The 18,830-nt window shown below is 31.4% G+C and overlaps 1 long non-coding RNA gene across 1 annotated transcript; it reads left to right on the plus strand.

Annotated features, from left to right (window-relative positions):
• The first annotated feature begins 1,965 nt into the window (after window positions 1-1,965).
• Window positions 1,966-5,320, plus strand: LOC127842572 (uncharacterized). The gene is made up of 4 exons (XR_008031708.1): window positions 1,966-2,094; window positions 4,418-4,472; window positions 4,597-4,654; window positions 4,792-5,320. It is a non-coding gene; the product is annotated as an uncharacterized LOC127842572 (long non-coding RNA).
• Window positions 5,321-18,830: the final 13,510 nt, after the last annotated feature.

Below are 18,830 nucleotides of genomic sequence, written 5' to 3' on the forward strand. Positions count from 1 at the left end.
TAAATAAACGATGATAACAAGATTAAAGTAGCACATCAATGTTGAATCGCATTTCGGTGTCGACCGAACTTTTGTGTTGAACAGTTTACGTTCGACCTTCAACTGCGATCTTGAGCTTCGACCTAGGATTCTTGCACTTCAAACACCGTTCGACTATGCTTTATATTTATTTTGAGTAATCTTTTAATACGGGAAAGATAATATGCAAATATAATCCGAAAACCGTTTCATACGTCCATATGTACTACGTATTTCCGCTGATAAATGTTCGAGGCATAATAAAAAGCTGAAGTTGTTGTTAGCATGATGTACATCTTCGAAAGTCTCAACCTCACAATACGCGGTAATAAACAAGTCGAGTGCAGGATTAGTTAAAGTCGAGTTGTTTGTGTTTCGAAGAAATTATATCGCTACCCACATGGCCAATACATAATCTTTGAAGAATCGATATGTGTCATTGTCCTTTTATTATTATACACTCACACATTTTTATTTTCTGAAAAGTTCACCGTATGTATTGTGTTGCAAGCGATACTTTTAATAGAAACTGATCTCATTTATATTCTCTAAAGAGTTTATAGTAAACTATGCGCTTCATCGGTGTAATAATTGTCTTAAAAATTACACATAAACGGCAAAGACGTCGACGATAATTAACAATTCCTGTAATAACAATCATGTTAATTGCTATAATTTTGAAACTCTGATAGCCACAAAGAAACTTTTAACTGTTGGCGTAACACACTTAGTAAATTATATCCCAATATATGTTTTATAAGATTTAAATATGCGTTAAAAACATCAACAAGATACATAACATATGTTTATACTTTAACTTATCTCGTCATTTTGATCACATAAAGATCTGCCGAGAATGAGAAAATTGTTAATTGCTCATAATCCCCATAGAAGAATTATGTATTAAGGCGAAGGTAACAAAATACCGGATTTTTTTTCTTAATCAAAAAAGGTTAAATTATATACAATAAAATATTGGTGAAGGTCAATAATTCAGCAATACAACTTCTATTCACATGAAGTACACACTTAGCCAATGTATCAACAATTCTACATCAATACAGATTAATAAATAAGAGTGAAGCAATAACTTAAAAGTGCAAAAAGTTGCAATTATTTCTGAACGATTGTGCTTTTCGCATAAGATTTTACTTGGAAGCGCTCCATCAGCAATGAAATATACATTTTAAAAATTAAAATTTGCATTGAGTTAAAAACGAAACTTGTACCGTGATTATCAGGCATAATACCATGAATCGGATTCGTAACGCCTTGACTTATACAACATCTACATATTAAATTTATAGATGTCGTGGTTTCATTTCCATACGTGAACAGGGAAGTGATGCTATTATCCAAATTTACCGCGTAATGGCTCAGAATATACGGATACATATTACACTTGGCTATAAATTTAACTTTATTGCTAAGTCACAAGCGCATTATATGATATACGCATATATGTTTAGGTTTACAGACCAAAAACATTACAATACATCTACCACATGTTAACAAGTGGTTGTAGGACTACAAATTTATAATAAAACAAAAAGTGTGCAAGTGACAAAGTCGTTTTAATATTGTCCAAAGAATATATATATATTATTTATTTATTTATGTATATGCCTCTAAGTTTGTATAAAGCTGGCATGAAACGAAACAAAGAACTATTTCTTTTTTTTTCATTTTTTAAGATATGGCATTGATAACTTCATGAATGCACAAGTAGCATAAGAAAAACCAACTTAAAAAAGACGATCGGAAAGGTAATTTGTTCTAAACCAATTGTCAGAGATAAACACGATGAATCGTGAAGGTATTTTGTTGTAAAGAATTTGCAGAAATTACACGACAATCGGGAAGGTCTTTCTTTGTCATAAAACGTTCCAATTTGACACCTCAACACCTCGACCAATGATCGTTCGTTGAGCCGCCTAACCGTGAAATTTTAAGAAAGTAAATCGATTTAATCTGGGCGACGTAAAACCTGCCACAATAGCGCTTCCTTTTTAAAGGCAGTACATAGCGCACAGAGAGGAATCGGAGGTGTATAGTTGTCCGAAGCAGTGCGAAAAGGTTTGTGTCAATTTCTTTCTTTTTTTATTTAATCTTTTTAATTTTTTTTTATTATATACAGAGCACATTTTTTAGAAACAAACAACAGTACAAGCCATGAAACACCCGTCATAACTGAATGTACATGTTTCTCTTTCACATTTTTTTCTTTCTATATAATCTTACATATAAAACAACATTTTGTTAAAATGTTTCTATTATATATTATTGTGCTTGTGTGTTTACTTTGTGATATTTTTATACATTTTTGTCACATCAGAAGGTGTCTTAAAATGCTCAAAATAAATAGTATTACACTAACGTATTTGCGCGTACCTATATGTATAATGAAATGATATCACATAATTAAACTTTTTTGTTGTTTTATTTTGATTTTACCAGATTAATATATAGGTTACTACAAAAAAAGCTGCCGGGAGAGCAGAAAAACTTATTATTTTAACATTCGTTTGAGTGTACGAACTCCGTTAAAGGAACGTATTTAGCTTATTGAGGAAATAAGTTTCATACAACATTTTTGTTAGCTTACAATACGTGGTGAATTAGCATGAAGTGCGTCTTTTTCTTATATAAAAGATTTGAATTCCGAGTATACCTCAGACTTCCTGTTTTCATTGAATTCCGAGTATTCCTCAGACTTCCGGGTTTCATTGAATTCCGAGTATACCTCAGACTTCCTGTTTGCGTTGAATTTCGAGTATTCCTCAGACTTCCTGGTTTCATTGAATTCCGAGTATACCTCAAACTTCCGGGTTTCATTGAATTCCGAGTATACCCCAGACGTCCTGGTTTTAATTGAATTCCGAGTATACTTAAGACGTCCTGGTTTCATTGAATTCCGAGTATACCTCAGACGGTCTGTTTTCATTAAATTCCGAGTATACCTCACAGGTCTTGATTTCATTGAATTCCGAGTATACCTCATACTGCTTGATTTCATATTCCGAGTATAACCCTGACTTCCAGGTTTCAATTTACTCCGAGTGCACCTGAGAATTTATGGTTTCATAAAATTCCGAATATACCTTATACTTCCTGGTTTCATTTTGTTCTGAGTGCTCCCCAGCCTCTTGGTTCAATTCAAATCATTTTGCACAAATTTTCGATAGGTTTCGTTACATAATGTTTATATTGTATTTTCACGATTGCACTGATGTTCAAAATATATTTAAATAATATTTTTAATAAACAGTTTTTGTTATTTGTACATAAAAACAATATACTATTGTTAATCAAATAAACAAATTGTAATGTCGCACTCATCGAATATATATTAAAACTTGTAATACAACTATGGGCGATAGAACACACCTTAATCTTAATATTTACATTAAACAGTTCATATATGTTAAGAAAATTATTCCGATTCAAGATTCTCATATGAATAATCATACACTCATGAATACTTATAATATAGTTCAGCAACACCAACTATGATTATAACAGAGTGTTGTATTGTGGTATTTAAACAAATTCATGAAGAATTTGTGTATCTGCATCTTTAATCTTGCTAAACCAGTTGTTCGTTTCCAGTAATGCTACACTGTAGTGTTATCGGATACATAATATACCATTTATTTGAAGCACGATTGCTCAAAATATTGCAGCATGAGACGGCTATTAGTGCATGATCAAGAAAGCTATTTTTGTGTCTTTCTTGACATGCAAATTATGAATTCAATTATTTGATATCAAATCATGAATGGAAATAAAAGAACAATTAATCTTGGTTCCCTATAACAAAATATCAATAATAATAATCATATTATTATTGATAACAATAATATGTTTAAAAAGTATTCTACATAAAAAATGTATCTTTAAACATTTCGATTACATGTTTTTAAGTTGTAATAAGTATACTATATTTATACTTACAAGAAATATGCATTTATTTAAATGTTAAGGATATTAAGGTGTAATTATAAATTTTATGTTATTTATAAGTTGGTTGCATCATACATGCACAACAATTGCATACACTTAAATTTGAAAAGTATCGAATAGTCCTACCATTTCTAGGGCGGACAGTTAGTATCGTCTCTAAAAAAAATAAGCTTAATACGATTTTGCAATAATTTGCTGTGTATAAGTAAACATTTATTAACCCTTTTTAAAACCTGATTTCCATATGGATGGTTCGATGTGTCTATCGATTGTCTGATATCGATTTCAACGGTTATTTTGTAAGAAGTTTGAAATAGAAAATGATTGTTTGGAAAAGCGCCCTTTTATCGGTCTTTTGTATATTCTTAGATGACAAAACGAGGCATTAATACGACATAATTATCTATTTGCTAATTATGTATGTTGTGCATTGCAGATGCCTACAATCGGTGTAATCACGAGAATTCTTGTTCTATCTCTGGTAACCATAGGTAAGGAATTAACATTACATTTTTAATGTAACTAATATAAAATTTCACTATTAAATATTAATAATTAACGATACTAGCAATGAAATGCGGTCCATGTGTTTTATAACATCTTTTTGTTTTAAAGGTATTTGCGGTTTTCCAGTCCAAAATCAAGGTCCCACAACGAGTACTGCTGCTCCTAAGTAAGACTTTGTATTGACTAGTATGACATTATGTTGATAATCTATTATGTATCTTTTCGACCGAGAAATATTAACTTCATGAAATAATTAATCGATTAAATAATTTACATGATTGTACTGTTCTTCCTCTGTTTCAGCATAATCGCACCGGCCGTGGGGGGATCTGTTGGTGGATGCTGTGGGATTGGGTGCTGTGTTCTCCTTTATTTTTGTTTTAAGAAGAAATAGTAACAGCGCACAGCCATCACTTTCTACAATCGAGATGGCTAGCAACGCAAAATTACAAGAAGAAGAATGATGACTTTTTCCGGAATCTTCTTTACTAGAGATTTTTTCACAACGCACTTACATGTTACAAGTACAACGGATTGAGCTTGTTTTGAAGACCACATTTAATGTATCGATTTTATTTAAATATGTAGTGAATGCGGATTTAAACCTCGTTCATATTATACTGCATATTAGAATAGACGAATACAGCTTATCCATTTAATTACGTATTCAAAATGAATGGCATACTTAGATCTTCATTCAACGTGTCAAATCGATAATAGGTTTATACGCATCATTGTTGTTATGTACGCGTCAATTTGTATAGAAAGAAAATATTTTGATCTGTATACATAGCATACATTTTTTAATATTAAATCGGCGTTCGTTTGTTAATGTATGGTTGTACTGTTATATCATACTCACTTAATGAGTAGCGAACACGACGTTATGATGAACATCCTTTTGCTTACTGTTCACACATGCGGGCTTGTAAATGTGAGTTAGTAAATGTCTGAAATCGCTATATTTAAACTTCGTGCATTTTGATTTCCATTTTAATAGCAGTGCTTTATTTGAAACAAAAGGTTTGTCCCAACTAGAACCGGTGTCATATGGATAAAAAACTATCGCCTTCCACAGTTGGCAAACTTGTGTATAATATTCTTAAAGTAAGAATTTGATTCTTAAATGATTGATCTACGTATTGTTCCATTGTTGAGCGAAAGGAACAGAACGTCCTTAAATTACTTAACCATTTCGCGATCGGAAAAAAATGTTTACTGATGCAAATTTCCAATTACGATTAATTATAATCGGAAGTGTATTTTTAGTATGAATATGCGTCATGATTGTAATATCGTTCCTTGGCGTAGGTGTTCTTTTCATTTTTAAATCTGTTTAAAAAAGTCTGATTGCTGTCATGTCTAATATCAGTAAACAGTTTCATTTAACCTTATAAAGGGCACCTACCATGCCTACGTAAAAAACATAAGGCACTACATATGCGTCGTGTTCTGAGAAAACTGGGCATAATGCATGTGTGAAAAGTGTCGTCCCGGATTAGCCTGTGCAATCCGCACATGCTAATCAGGGACGAAACTTTCCGCTTTAATGACATTTTTCGTTAAAATGAAGTCTCTTCTTAGCAAAAATCCAATTCAGGCGGAAAGTGTCGTCCCTGATTAGCATGTGCGGACTGCACAGGCTAATCTGGGACGACATTTTACGCACATGCATTATGCCCAGTTTTCTCAGAACGCGACTCATATAATACAAAAGGAGGGTAGCGAGGTAATAATCTATTTTATAAATGCTGAAAACACGCGTATTTTGTAAGTTAATGAAATGTTTCGTTGTTTTATGTTTATTGTGGTATTCAATTTGTAAATCGGTTTCCACTAGCCCGACCGATCCCTCTATTTACACCTACTGACCTTAAATTTTGTGGTTGGTATTACAGGTTGAATTTTCACTCATTCTACTGCATACGGTCTTCAGTTTGTTCATTCACTTGTTTAATTCAAATTGTATATCTAAAATGAACTTAATATCATATTTAAGTGCAAAATATATATCATATATATCGTTAAATGCAAAACTAATTCAGTTTATACTCTATGTATTGGATCTCCAGAGGGAGGAAATTATTAAAACTTCACACATTTACTCTTTTATTAAATATTTCGGCCAAAGGCCTTCTTCAGTAAACGATTATTATGACAACTTTACATAGCGTTTTCTTCTGTCGATCATAACGGAAGTAAATACAAAATTACAAACAAATTACGTAACGTTACCCGACGTGAACGTGACGTTACGCGCCAATATTCGGAAGTCGCTACATATTATGTGTTATACGCTGTGTATATATTATTGTATAGATATTATACACATATACCCACATATACGCATATACACACATACATATACACATACACATACATAGATACATATACATATATACACATATATATATATATAAACACACTTATACATATACTCACATACATATACACATACATACATACATACATACATACATACATACATACATACATACATACATACATACATACACACATACATACATATATATATATATATATACATATACATATATATATACACATATATATATATATATATATATATATATATATATATATATATATATATATATATATATATATATATATATATATATATATATATGTATATATATATATATATATATGTATATATGTATATGTGTATATATATATGTATATGTATATATTCCCTCAAAACAAACTCCCAGTTTGATATAATATTTCTACCACTGTAGCAACTATACATCGCACTAATAAACTAATACAAAAGACGTGTCTAGTCGTCGACGCTGTGAATGAAACATATACCATAACATATATCTATCAGGTGTATTGCTGATTTAAATCACACTTAAACGTGTCACCGTATACTAGCCAATGGATACGACAAAACAGCAGTAGTCCTACACAGGCGGTTAGTTATAACCCGTTTACAATAATTGTTTTGTGTTGATTTTAAAGCTTTGCTTCGGTAGACAGCCATCTAAATTTTGAAGTCATTCACGGACATCATATGTCGCGTGTTTGAGAAAGACAGACACGATAACGGGTTTGTTTATTGTTGTCTCTGACTTAGTGAACAGAGATTTCGTTGTCACGCGCTTAAAATGCACCTCTCAATGTGACACATGAACGTCAAGATTGAGTTTATAAATGCACAACGTTATACCGCTTCATCAAACTATGTTCCGCATCGCGCGTATTTAATTTTACAAACATAGTGTATTGTTCTTTTATGTCAACGTTTTTATTATGTTTCTTTAGATCCGTTATTCGTTTATATCGGTACATGTGTTGTAATTCAGTAGCATTTCCATGTTCTGCATATTACTGGTGCTCAAAACTGCTAATTTCGCGACTACATTTGGAGCCTGACGAGGCACAAAGTTGGTGAGCTTTTGTGAGAATCATTTGTCCTGATTGTAACCTAACCATAGGGATAAGCTTATTGATTCGGAATGTCGAATACGAACACGAACATTACTTAAGTAATTGTATAAGGACATTGTTTTAAAGCTCAATACCAAGTCATTTACTCTACCGGATACACACTTTTCAACAACCGCACCGTTGATGGTTCGATTCCTGAACCGTCCATAAAAATCATATAGGGATTTATCGTGAAAGTAATCAAACAATTATTTAGCCCCTGCCTTTTATTAAAAATGGCAGTTGTCAGTTACTGGAGTAGGCACTGGCAGTGAACGCCTTGATATGTTTGAATAACTTTTATAACAGTTTGAAATATAATAAAATACACCCACCCACATATACAAAATCAATCTCGAATTGCCATTTTGCTAATAAGAAATCTTTACTTTAATTTATTAGTTAGATTAAGAGGGAAATATTTGAATAATGTTTTGATGTGTCAGAATGTGTAACGCTTTAGACAACAGTTGAATTTATAACATTTAAAACGGTAAAAACCCTGCAACTATTGTATCAAGAATTATTTTTCTTGTGCAATGCATATTCCTTCAATTATTATATATATGTAATATATTTACGTAAGAAGTTTCATGTTAAAACCTCTGATATTTTTCGAGAGACAATGCAATTCCAGTAAACTTAGACGGACAGTGCGTTTCCAGTATACTTAGGGGCTCGTCGACAGAGTTCGCATTTTATAAAATGTCAATAATGAATTTATGAGAAAATACGTGATATTTGCGGTAGTTAGAAAATAATTTTAACCACGAAAAAAAAAGATAAAATAACAAAACATGATGAATGCCTTCGTGTTCGAACCCGGGATCTCTAGAAGGAAAACCTAGTCGCCACTACTATTCCACGCAGGCTTATGCATTTCAATGGTAGGTTGAACGTTTCAGTCGGTAATACACATTTTTAAAATAATCGATGAAAATCGTTTCAAACAGTTTACTATTATGATTCATGATTATCAATAAGACAACGTATAGTGTTAGTTTGCTTATTTTAATGCAATGCATCCATGCATTTGCCCAACTGCGAACGAGGTCTATATGGCCGTTCCGTTTAACCATACACATGCATTTGTGGGCTATTAACAAACTTCAATACATAGCTATGATGAGCAAATAAATAATAACGGAAAGTAAAGCTGTACATAACATTCCCCTGCTCTGCAGAAAACGGCATGAGCTACTAAGTCATTTAAATCATTCCAGTATAACATACCGTTATGTCGACATTCAGTATCAATTGAGTGTTACCGTTGGAGATTTAGTTGATATCAGACAAATATAACTGCATAATGAAGTGAAGATTGGTACCAACGTTATTGGTAAAAACTATCGAAAATTAATTTAAGATTTAGCTCAGGACCATGGATTTAGCAATCGTAACAAATAATATACTTTCTGGCATGTTTAGGGTGTTTTTATCCTTGCGTAAAAAATATAGAGAGGCAAAAAGAAAAGCCTTAATAGTTCAAACAAAAGCTTGAGAGTGCTTCAACCCGCCACCCCTCATAAACAAGTTCAAATTCTTTAAGAATATATATCCGTTATTATTAAACCAATTTCGATTGCGTTATTTTACTAAAGATAAAAACAAATATAGACACTGTTTACATTGAATTCATTTGATTTGTTTTTCAACATTCTTATGTAAGGAATGAAGTGCGCGGCCATTCCCCGTCGTCGTTTGACTTATATTAGTGCCCACGAGCTCTCTAAAACTGTTCGCTCATTCAAGGATAAGCCGTAAGCAAATTATCTTTAAATGAAATAGAAAAAAAAAGTTCAACATACAATAACGTCTAGTAACTATTATTTGAATGCTAGTTAAAACTCTCTAGTTTCGGAATCCCTTCAAAAAAAGGTTATCATTAGCACAGTGGGAAAAAGTATACATTCAGATTAAAAAACAACAACACCGCAATGACCGTTACTTAATTGCGCATGATTGTATTTCGAAAAACATTGACTTTCATGGTCATCAAGTCGAATAGTCGCGCGCAAGAATGGTGTCGCTCGCATTAAGGTCAAAGGCATAGTTGGTGTAAGGGAGATTATGATGTTTCTGTTATATTTGTGTTTACATTTATTTTAGGTTGGGTATATTTTCATTCCGTATGTTAACCAGGATGTGAAATACAGGTCCAGATGTATTATCTGATGAGAATACAGCGTGTACGTGAAAGTACAATTTATCTGCACGAGTGTGCTTTTTGCGTAAGCTTCGACATTGAAGCATTCAGCGTCGACGAAATGCGAATTGCCCAAATGAAAAGGTGCATCAAGTTGAAATAGGAGCCATCTAAATATTTTGGCCGTCAACCAGTATACCATTTAACCGATATGGTAACGCCTTCACTCCTGCTTCATTATCATATTTAATTCACATAAGTATTTTTTTTATTCTCTGATTATACTCCTTTAATTGACGTTTCGGCATAATGCCTTTATCAAAACATTGGAAATTATATGTTAACTACATTTTTACGTCTTTTGACTGCACAATTTAAATAACAAAGAAAAATGTTTTTAAACGTCAAATGACGTTGTACATGATGACGTCATAAATGGCGTTATATAAAATGGCGCCAAAAAAATGTAAAAATTCGCCAAAAATGAAATGACGTTAAACACTTACATATTGTATCTTAATCCTATGTTAAATGTGTGCTTTATATATTTAATAAATTGATATTTTACAATAAAATAATCATCATCATATGTAATTATAATCTACCTTAACTTTTATCATAAATTAAATAGGGTAAACTTATTTAATGACTCTTATTACTTCAATCCATATCTATGTATAATATTCTAATGATATTTGATTAAATAATCATATATACTTGCTATTCTCTATATCATATACACATTATGGACAAGATAAATTGCATAAAGTACTATTATTTTTACATTGATTTATGTTGATGATTAATATAAAATGTTTTTCACATATATTTTTTACAAGATAGTTTCCCGTAGCAGGACATCAAGTTGATTTTTTGTATTAAGTCCATTTGGTGATTGCGTTTGAAACTTCTTTATAAATTCCAATTCTTTAATAAGTCTGTAATAATGGGAACTGTCTCTTATTTGTGTTAACACTGATACACCCATATCCTGCGCTCTGTGGCCAGCACCATTGAAATGTTCTGAGATTGGTTTCTCTCTTCGTAGTCGCACATCAGCCTCGTGTTCTTTGGCACGTTCCTTTAATGATCTGCTTGTCTCTCCGACGTATACCATCTTTTGGCATTTAATACAAAATATACCGTACACCAAGTTATAAATGTTACAGTTCTGTTTTATTGCTTCGTTTGGAATGTCACTTTTCGGGTTGTTATGAAAACCTCTTTTCAACATTTTACAGACTATACAATTAGTCTTACTCGATTGTGGTATTAGTTGAAAACGTTTGTTTATTTCTTTGTTTGTTTTTCCATGAACTAAAATGTCACCGATATTCCTATCTCGTCTGTATGCAACTATTGGTACGTCTGGGAATATATTTTTCATTCTGTCTGATTTATATAGTTTGTCTGTATGTTTTCGAATTATTGAGTGGATATTTGGAAGGTTGTTAGAATAAGTTATAGCTAGTGGTACTCTCTTGTTGGCTGTTTTATTTGTTTCTTTCTTCTTAAGTAAGTCTTTCCTATTTAAATTATCAACTCGGGATAGCTCATGGTTTACAAATTTATTTGGATATTTTTTTTTTGTAGATTCTGTTTTAGTTCTTTTTTACGATGTTTGTATTTGTTTTCGTCAGAACATATTCTTTTTAAACGTATTCCTAATCCATAGGGTATTGCTTTCTTCACATTTGTTGGATGGTCTGAGTCATATTGGACATATTGATGTTTATCGGTTGGCTTTGAGTATAAATCAGTTGTTATTTTATTATCTTCTAGTTGAATTTTTGTGTCTAAGAAATCTATCTGTGTTGTGTTCCATCTTAATTCTACTTTGATGTTTTCATGTATTTTGTTAGCATAGTCGAAAAATTTCATGAGTTCGTCAATTCCATGTGTCCATAGTCCAAACCCATCATCTATGAAACGTTTATAGAATATTGGTTGTTTATTGTATTCAGATAATTGTTCATCCCATTTTCTCATGTAACAACAGGCATAATTTCTCCCAAGTTTCGATCCAATAGCTACTCCCTCTTTTTGTCTGTATTCTTGTCCACAAAATTCGATCACATTATTTTCTAAAATAGTTTCAATCATTTCAATCACCGCTTCAGTGTTGATGGTCTTAGTACAGCGTTCATTTAAAGCTTGTTTGCACGCCTCTAGGCCCTCTTTCTTTGGAATCGATGGGTATAACTTGACAACATCAAAACAGTATAAGATAATTCCTTCTGGTAATGGTGTAGTTATTTCCCTCTCTATAGCGTTTAAAAATGCTGTGGTGTCTCATATATAGCTTGGTGTTTCTATAACATAGGTTTCTAGCTTCTTTTCTGCTACCTCTGCCATTCTTTCAGTACTTGTTCCAATGCCATTTACGATTGTTCTATACGGGTTGCCTTTTTTATGTATTTTTAGATTTCCTTTGAGTTTCCCTCTTGATGGATATTTTGGTATCAAGTATTGTTGTAATTTCTTTGAGATAATGCCGTTTTTAAATAGTTTATTTGCTAGTTGCTTCACCTTTTTGTTTGCATTGTCAAGTCCATTCCCATTAGTTTTTTCATATGATGTGCTGTCATTAAGTTCATTCCGGAGTTTTTCTACATATTCATTTGCGTCTGTTATCACTATTCCAGAACCTTTGTCTGCAGGCCTTATTATTATACTGGAATCATTTAGTAACGTGTGCAATGCTTGTTTTTCTTGTCTTGTGATATTTGACTGTCCATTTTCTTTTATGCCATTTAGAATATCATTTTTAACTGCTTCTATATAAGCATCTAGCCACTTTTCTCTATCAGGTTCAGGCGTAAAACGGCTTTCTTTCTTTATCTCATATTCCTCCTTTTCATTTTTCCTTTCTTGATTTTCATCACTATGGAAATACTCTGCGAGTCGCATCCGTCTCTCCCATTCTGCTAGGTCACTGTGTATCTTAGATAAATCTACGTGTTTTTAGACGGTACAAAAGATATTCCTTTGGATAATAGACTTGTTTCTGCTTCTGTTAACTTTCTTGAAGACAGATTTGTAACAGTGTCAAGACTATTATTATTTGTTTCAATTGTGTCTTTTTTTGCTGGTTTATTTTCACCCTTGTTTTTAGTTCTTTTATCGTTTGATTTAAGTTTTTGTGTATCACACTCTTGCGTTTTTCTATTTTTCTTATCTTGATAGTTCATTTTATGCCCTCTTTCTTCAAAATTGCAACATGACTCCATTGTAAACCAATCTATTTGAACTTCCCTATTCATTCTCTCATATTCAGAAAGGTATTGATGTTTGTTTTGGTCCAATTTTATATGCAGTAAAGTGAAATGCTGCATTCTTAATCTTAGGAATATTTTTCGTTTTGTTTTTACTCCATTAAGTGGTTGGAAAAGTAGTTTACTTGTAATATTTTGGTCGTCAGCAAATATGCATATTTCACTTAAAAATAGGGTTGCTGCTGCATATATTTCGGCTTCAGTTGCCCACGATTCAACTCTTCCGTCACTAAATGAATGATTTTCTATATGCTTTGTGATACTTCTGTCTACGTATTCTTTGTAAACATCTTTTAAGTCCTTCATATGGTTATTAATTTTTTGTCTATCTATTTCGTGCTTGTTGTCATTGGTATATATTTCTTTTGCAATACATCTGTAGAAACAGTTCCCATCCATTTGTATGGAACTTTCTTGAAAATTGTCTATTGTTACCAATGAAGATAAAAAATCTAACTTACAGTTCAACAGCTTGTAGAATTTTTCATTCTTTTTCTGTGTAAGTTCAGCTAGCTTCCGTTTTGAAAACAGTTTATGGTCCTCATTGTTTAAATCTTCCACACATACATCGCTTCTTAAAAAAGAACTAAAACAGAATCTACAAAAAAGAGGATATCCAAATAAATTTGTAAACCATGAGCTATCCCGAGTTGATAATTTAAATAGGAAAGACTTACTTAAGAAGAAAGAAACAAATAAAACAGCCAACAAGAGAGTACCACTAGCTATAACTTATTCTAACAACCTTCCAAATATCCACTCAATAATTCGAAAACATACAGACAAACTATATAAATCAGACAGAATGAAAAATATATTCCCAGACGTACCAATAGTTGCATACAGACGAGATAGGAATATCGGTGACATTTTAGTTCATGGAAAAACAAACAAAGAAATAAACAAACGTTTTCAACTAATACCACAATCGTGTAAGACTAATTGTATAGTCTGTAAAATGTTGAAAAGAGGTTTTCATAACAACCCGAAAAGTGACATTCCAAACGAAGCAATAAAACAGAACTGTAACATTTATAACTTGGTGTACGGTATATTTTGTATTAAATGCCAAAAGATGGTATACGTCGGAGAGACAAGCAGATCATTAAAGGAACGTGCCAAAGAACACGAGGCTGATGTGCGACTACGAAGAGAGAAACCAATCTCAGAACATTTCAATGGTGCTGGCCACAGAGCGCAGGATATGGGTGTATCAGTGTTAACACAAATAAGAGACAGTTCCCATTATTACAGACTTATTAAAGAATTGGAATTTATAAAGAAGTTTCAAACGCAATCACCAAATGGACTTAATACAAAAAATCAACTTGATGTCCTGCTACGGGAAACTATCTTGTAAAAAATATATGTGAAAAACATTTTATATTAATCATCAACATAAATCAATGTAAAAATAATAGTACTTTATGCAATTTATCTTGTCCATAATGTGTATATGATATATAGAATAGCAAGTATATATGATTATTTAATCAAATATCATTAGAATATTATACATAGATATGGATTGAAGTAATAAGAGTCATTAAATAAGTTTACCCTATTTAATTTATGATAAAAGTTAAGGTAGATTATAATTACATATGATGATGATTATTTTATTGTAAAATATCAATTTATTAAATATATAAAGCACACATTTAACATAGGATTAAGATACAATATGTAAGTGTTTAACGTCATTTCATTTTTGGCGAATTTTTACATTTTTTTTGGCGCCATTTTATATAACGCCATTTATGACGTCATCATGTACAACGTCATTTGACGTTTAAAAACATTTTTCTTTGTTATTTAAATTGTGCAGTCAAAAGACGTAAAAATGTAGTTAACATATAATTTCCAATGTTTTGATAAAGGCATTATGCCGAAACGTCAATTAAAGGAGTATAATCAGAGAGTTATAATTTTTTAATATCCCTTCGGATAATTCAACTGAGCTTATATTATTTTTTTTATTATACCTACGTATGCAATGATGGTATGGATGATCAATCTTTGCCGTCGTTTGGCTTTTTCTGTACGACATCTTATGCAATGGACCGCAATGGTTTAATGGATATGGATTCCAATTTGCAATCGTTTTATCGATCAAATTGGAGTGTTTTTTGTGTTTGTCTTTGTGTGTGATCAATAAGAATGGTGAAACGCAAAAATGTTGAGATCCCTTTGATTAATCCTCAATGTTTGCATCTTATGAAAATAACCGTAGCGGTGATATTAGTCTTTTTAATTGACTGTTCTAGTTTTTATCCCACTTGACAATCGTGCGTAATCACAAACGTATTACTAAACTTAAAAATATATATAAAAAAACATAGTTTTTACATAACAAGAGCTTATTATATCACATTTACCACAATTTTACAACTTATTGCAGGACCTCTTATGCATATTTGAACATTGCCACTCGAGTAGCAAGTATATCGTTGCAATCGAAGTATATCGTCCAATCTGAAGCGAATCAAGAAATACTCGCAATATGCGAATAATACGAAATCGCATAAAATTATTTCGATGCGCAAATAATGACCAACAAGTTTCGAAGCATAAAAAGATGTCGTTTTTGTATGTATAGCAAAATTATGTTTTATGTTTAGTTTTATTATGTGGACTGTGTTAAATTGATACAATTATAACGAGCAATAAAATATTTTCAAAACTTCTTTCAAGTATCTTATTGTCCGTGTTGACTTTATCAATCTCATTCTATTCGCTAACAATATGTGCCACGGTGAAGTGTTCCTGTTTTCTTAACAAAGATTTATTTGGCTAATGTGTTTATTAAATTGATCAAACTTCAATTGTTCAATTGTTTAAATTTATGCCCTATTGTACAGAGATTTAAAAGGCTTTAGATCATTCTTTTTATATTTGATTTTTACGATTGCATTGATGTTCAAAGTTAAAACAAATGCTTATTTTTATCACCGGCATTGTATTGCGATACATGCATTTAAAGTCAAACAAAAATAACATATTCGGGTAATATAATTTACGTAAAAAAATATATGGATGGGCATCGGTACAACTTGCATTCGTTTAAAATATAAATTAAGTATTAAACAGACCATAAGAAGGCTTTTTATTTTTATTAAAAAATGATCAAAGAATACAGCGATAACTATATATCATGTGTGTGTTACATAAATACAATATTTATTTAAAAATCAAAAGAAAGCAACTCCCATTTTATCTACTTAAATGTAATCTGAACGGTCAAAAATCTTAAGCATTCAGCAATTTACATACATATATGCGTATCAAATAAGTTAATCGTTGATAGTAAAAAACCCACACTCGAGGGAAAATAAAAATATTGCTCAGAAAACATAACAAATGCGCAACTTCACGTTGATTTGGTTACTTATAAACATGGAGGGATGAGCACTGTGCTTGCCGTTTTCAGATTTGTTGTGAGTATATACTTGCCAATTTAATAACATTTCAAATATTGTTAATATGCCGTTAGAATGAAAGTATACAGATTCTTTTTTCAGAGGGAGGTTAACAGAATGTTAACGATACCACCCCAGGAAACCCGAAACCTTGTGAGCAGCGTACAACCATGGGAGCAGTGTTCGGTATTTTACCATAAATTTACATAGGCTAAGTAAATTGGAGAAAATAAAAAATTTCAAGTCCAATTTGAAACAACAGTGTATTAACATTAATAACAAAAGTATTAGCCTACATGTAGACAAATTCTGACACATTTTCTTAAAAATGAGCGAAATGTAGCTTAATTTATAAATAAGAGGATCACGGACTCTATTGTCTTTATAAAACATACTTTTCAGCAATTAATTGAAAAAAAGTTATAAGAAAGTAGGTTATGAAAAACCATGATTTATTAATGTCAGCCAGTACATTAATTTGAAATCAAGTTAAAACTCTCTCATAACTTCAAGGGAAGAAGCTTTAGATCTTGATACTTTCTAAATGCAAAACAAAGGTTTTAAATACAATGGATAAACTTTTGCATCATAATTCAAAAAAGGTTATAACCATTACTTTACTGTGCTTGATGGGATTTCGAAAAAAAAGTTGCTTGCATGAGCTCTATAACAAGGCGACGTATCACAAGCAAGAACTGTGAGGCACTCTTTAAGGTCAAGGTAACATTTGTTTTAAGCGAGAGTTTGATGCTCTGTGTTTAATCGGTACATTTTCATTAAGTGGGTTCACCGGAATGTGATAGACAGGTCCCGCCGGCAGATTAATATATAGGAATGCAGCAATGCAGCTTAAACGTTAACGTGATACTATTAGTCTTTGTTCCCTAAACAAATATCAAATATAATAATCATACTATTATTTATAAGAATAATATGTTTAAAAAGTATTCTCCATAAATTATTTATCTTTAAACATTTCGATTACATGTTTTTCAGTTGTAATAAATATTCTCTATTTATAATAACAAGAAATATTCATTTGTTTAAAATGTTAAGGATATTAAGGTTTTATTATAAATAATTTAAAAGTATGTAACATCATACATGTACAACAAGGACATACAAATAAATTAAAAATTATCAAATGGTCATACCAATACCATTAATATGGCGGAAAGTTATTAAATATGGGTTGTGCGTAAGCAATGCGAGTCACAAAAGTATTGTTTACAGTCAATTATTCCAATAACGCATAAATAAAACGAAAACTTAATTTAATGAAAAATTAATGCTGGTCTATTAAATAAGGTATTGTATATTAATAACCATCTGATTCATGTTCTCAAGCAACTCGGATTAATGCAGACGTTTATTTACATCGGCTAAAATCTTCTATCGCTTACCTGAATTAAATACTTTTATAATAAACCATGCTTCTTGTAAGTTTATTATTTTATTCAAATTTCATGTTTGGATATAAATAACTTGTAATTGCCGAACCTCGAGAGTTGACTTAGCAATTAAATATTAGCAGTAATCATAACATTTAAGAATTAGTGTGTTTTCTCAAGTTACTCAAGTTAATAGCTATCACAATAAATTGTGCAATGTGCTTTAGTAAGTAGCGCCTCATTTTAATTGACATCGTCTCTGAAAAACTAAGCGTAATACGTCTATGTAATAATCTGTTGTGTTTACATGTGAAGTAAACATATATTAGTATCATTGCTTGACTTGCTGTTAATACCAGCTGACCAGGGACTTTCTAAACTGTTTTTAGAAATCTCATAGCTTTTTCTTTGAAATGCTCCACGCAGAGTATTTTTCTATTTGTAATAAAAAAAGAAATATGATAACTGTTTATCTAACACAACGTAAGTTTACATGAAGCAGAGGCTTTTAAATCCGATTTCAATTTGGAGGGTTCTATGATTATTTTGTAAGAAGTTTAAATTAGAAAATCTTTCTTTGGAAAATCGCCCTTTTATCGGTCTTTTGTGTATTCCTAGATGACAAAACTCGTCATTAACGAAACAATTATTTATT

The sequence above is a fragment of the Dreissena polymorpha genome, chromosome 8, assembly GCF_020536995.1.
Source record: "Dreissena polymorpha isolate Duluth1 chromosome 8, UMN_Dpol_1.0, whole genome shotgun sequence".
NCBI lineage: Eukaryota > Metazoa > Mollusca > Bivalvia > Myida > Dreissenidae > Dreissena > Dreissena polymorpha.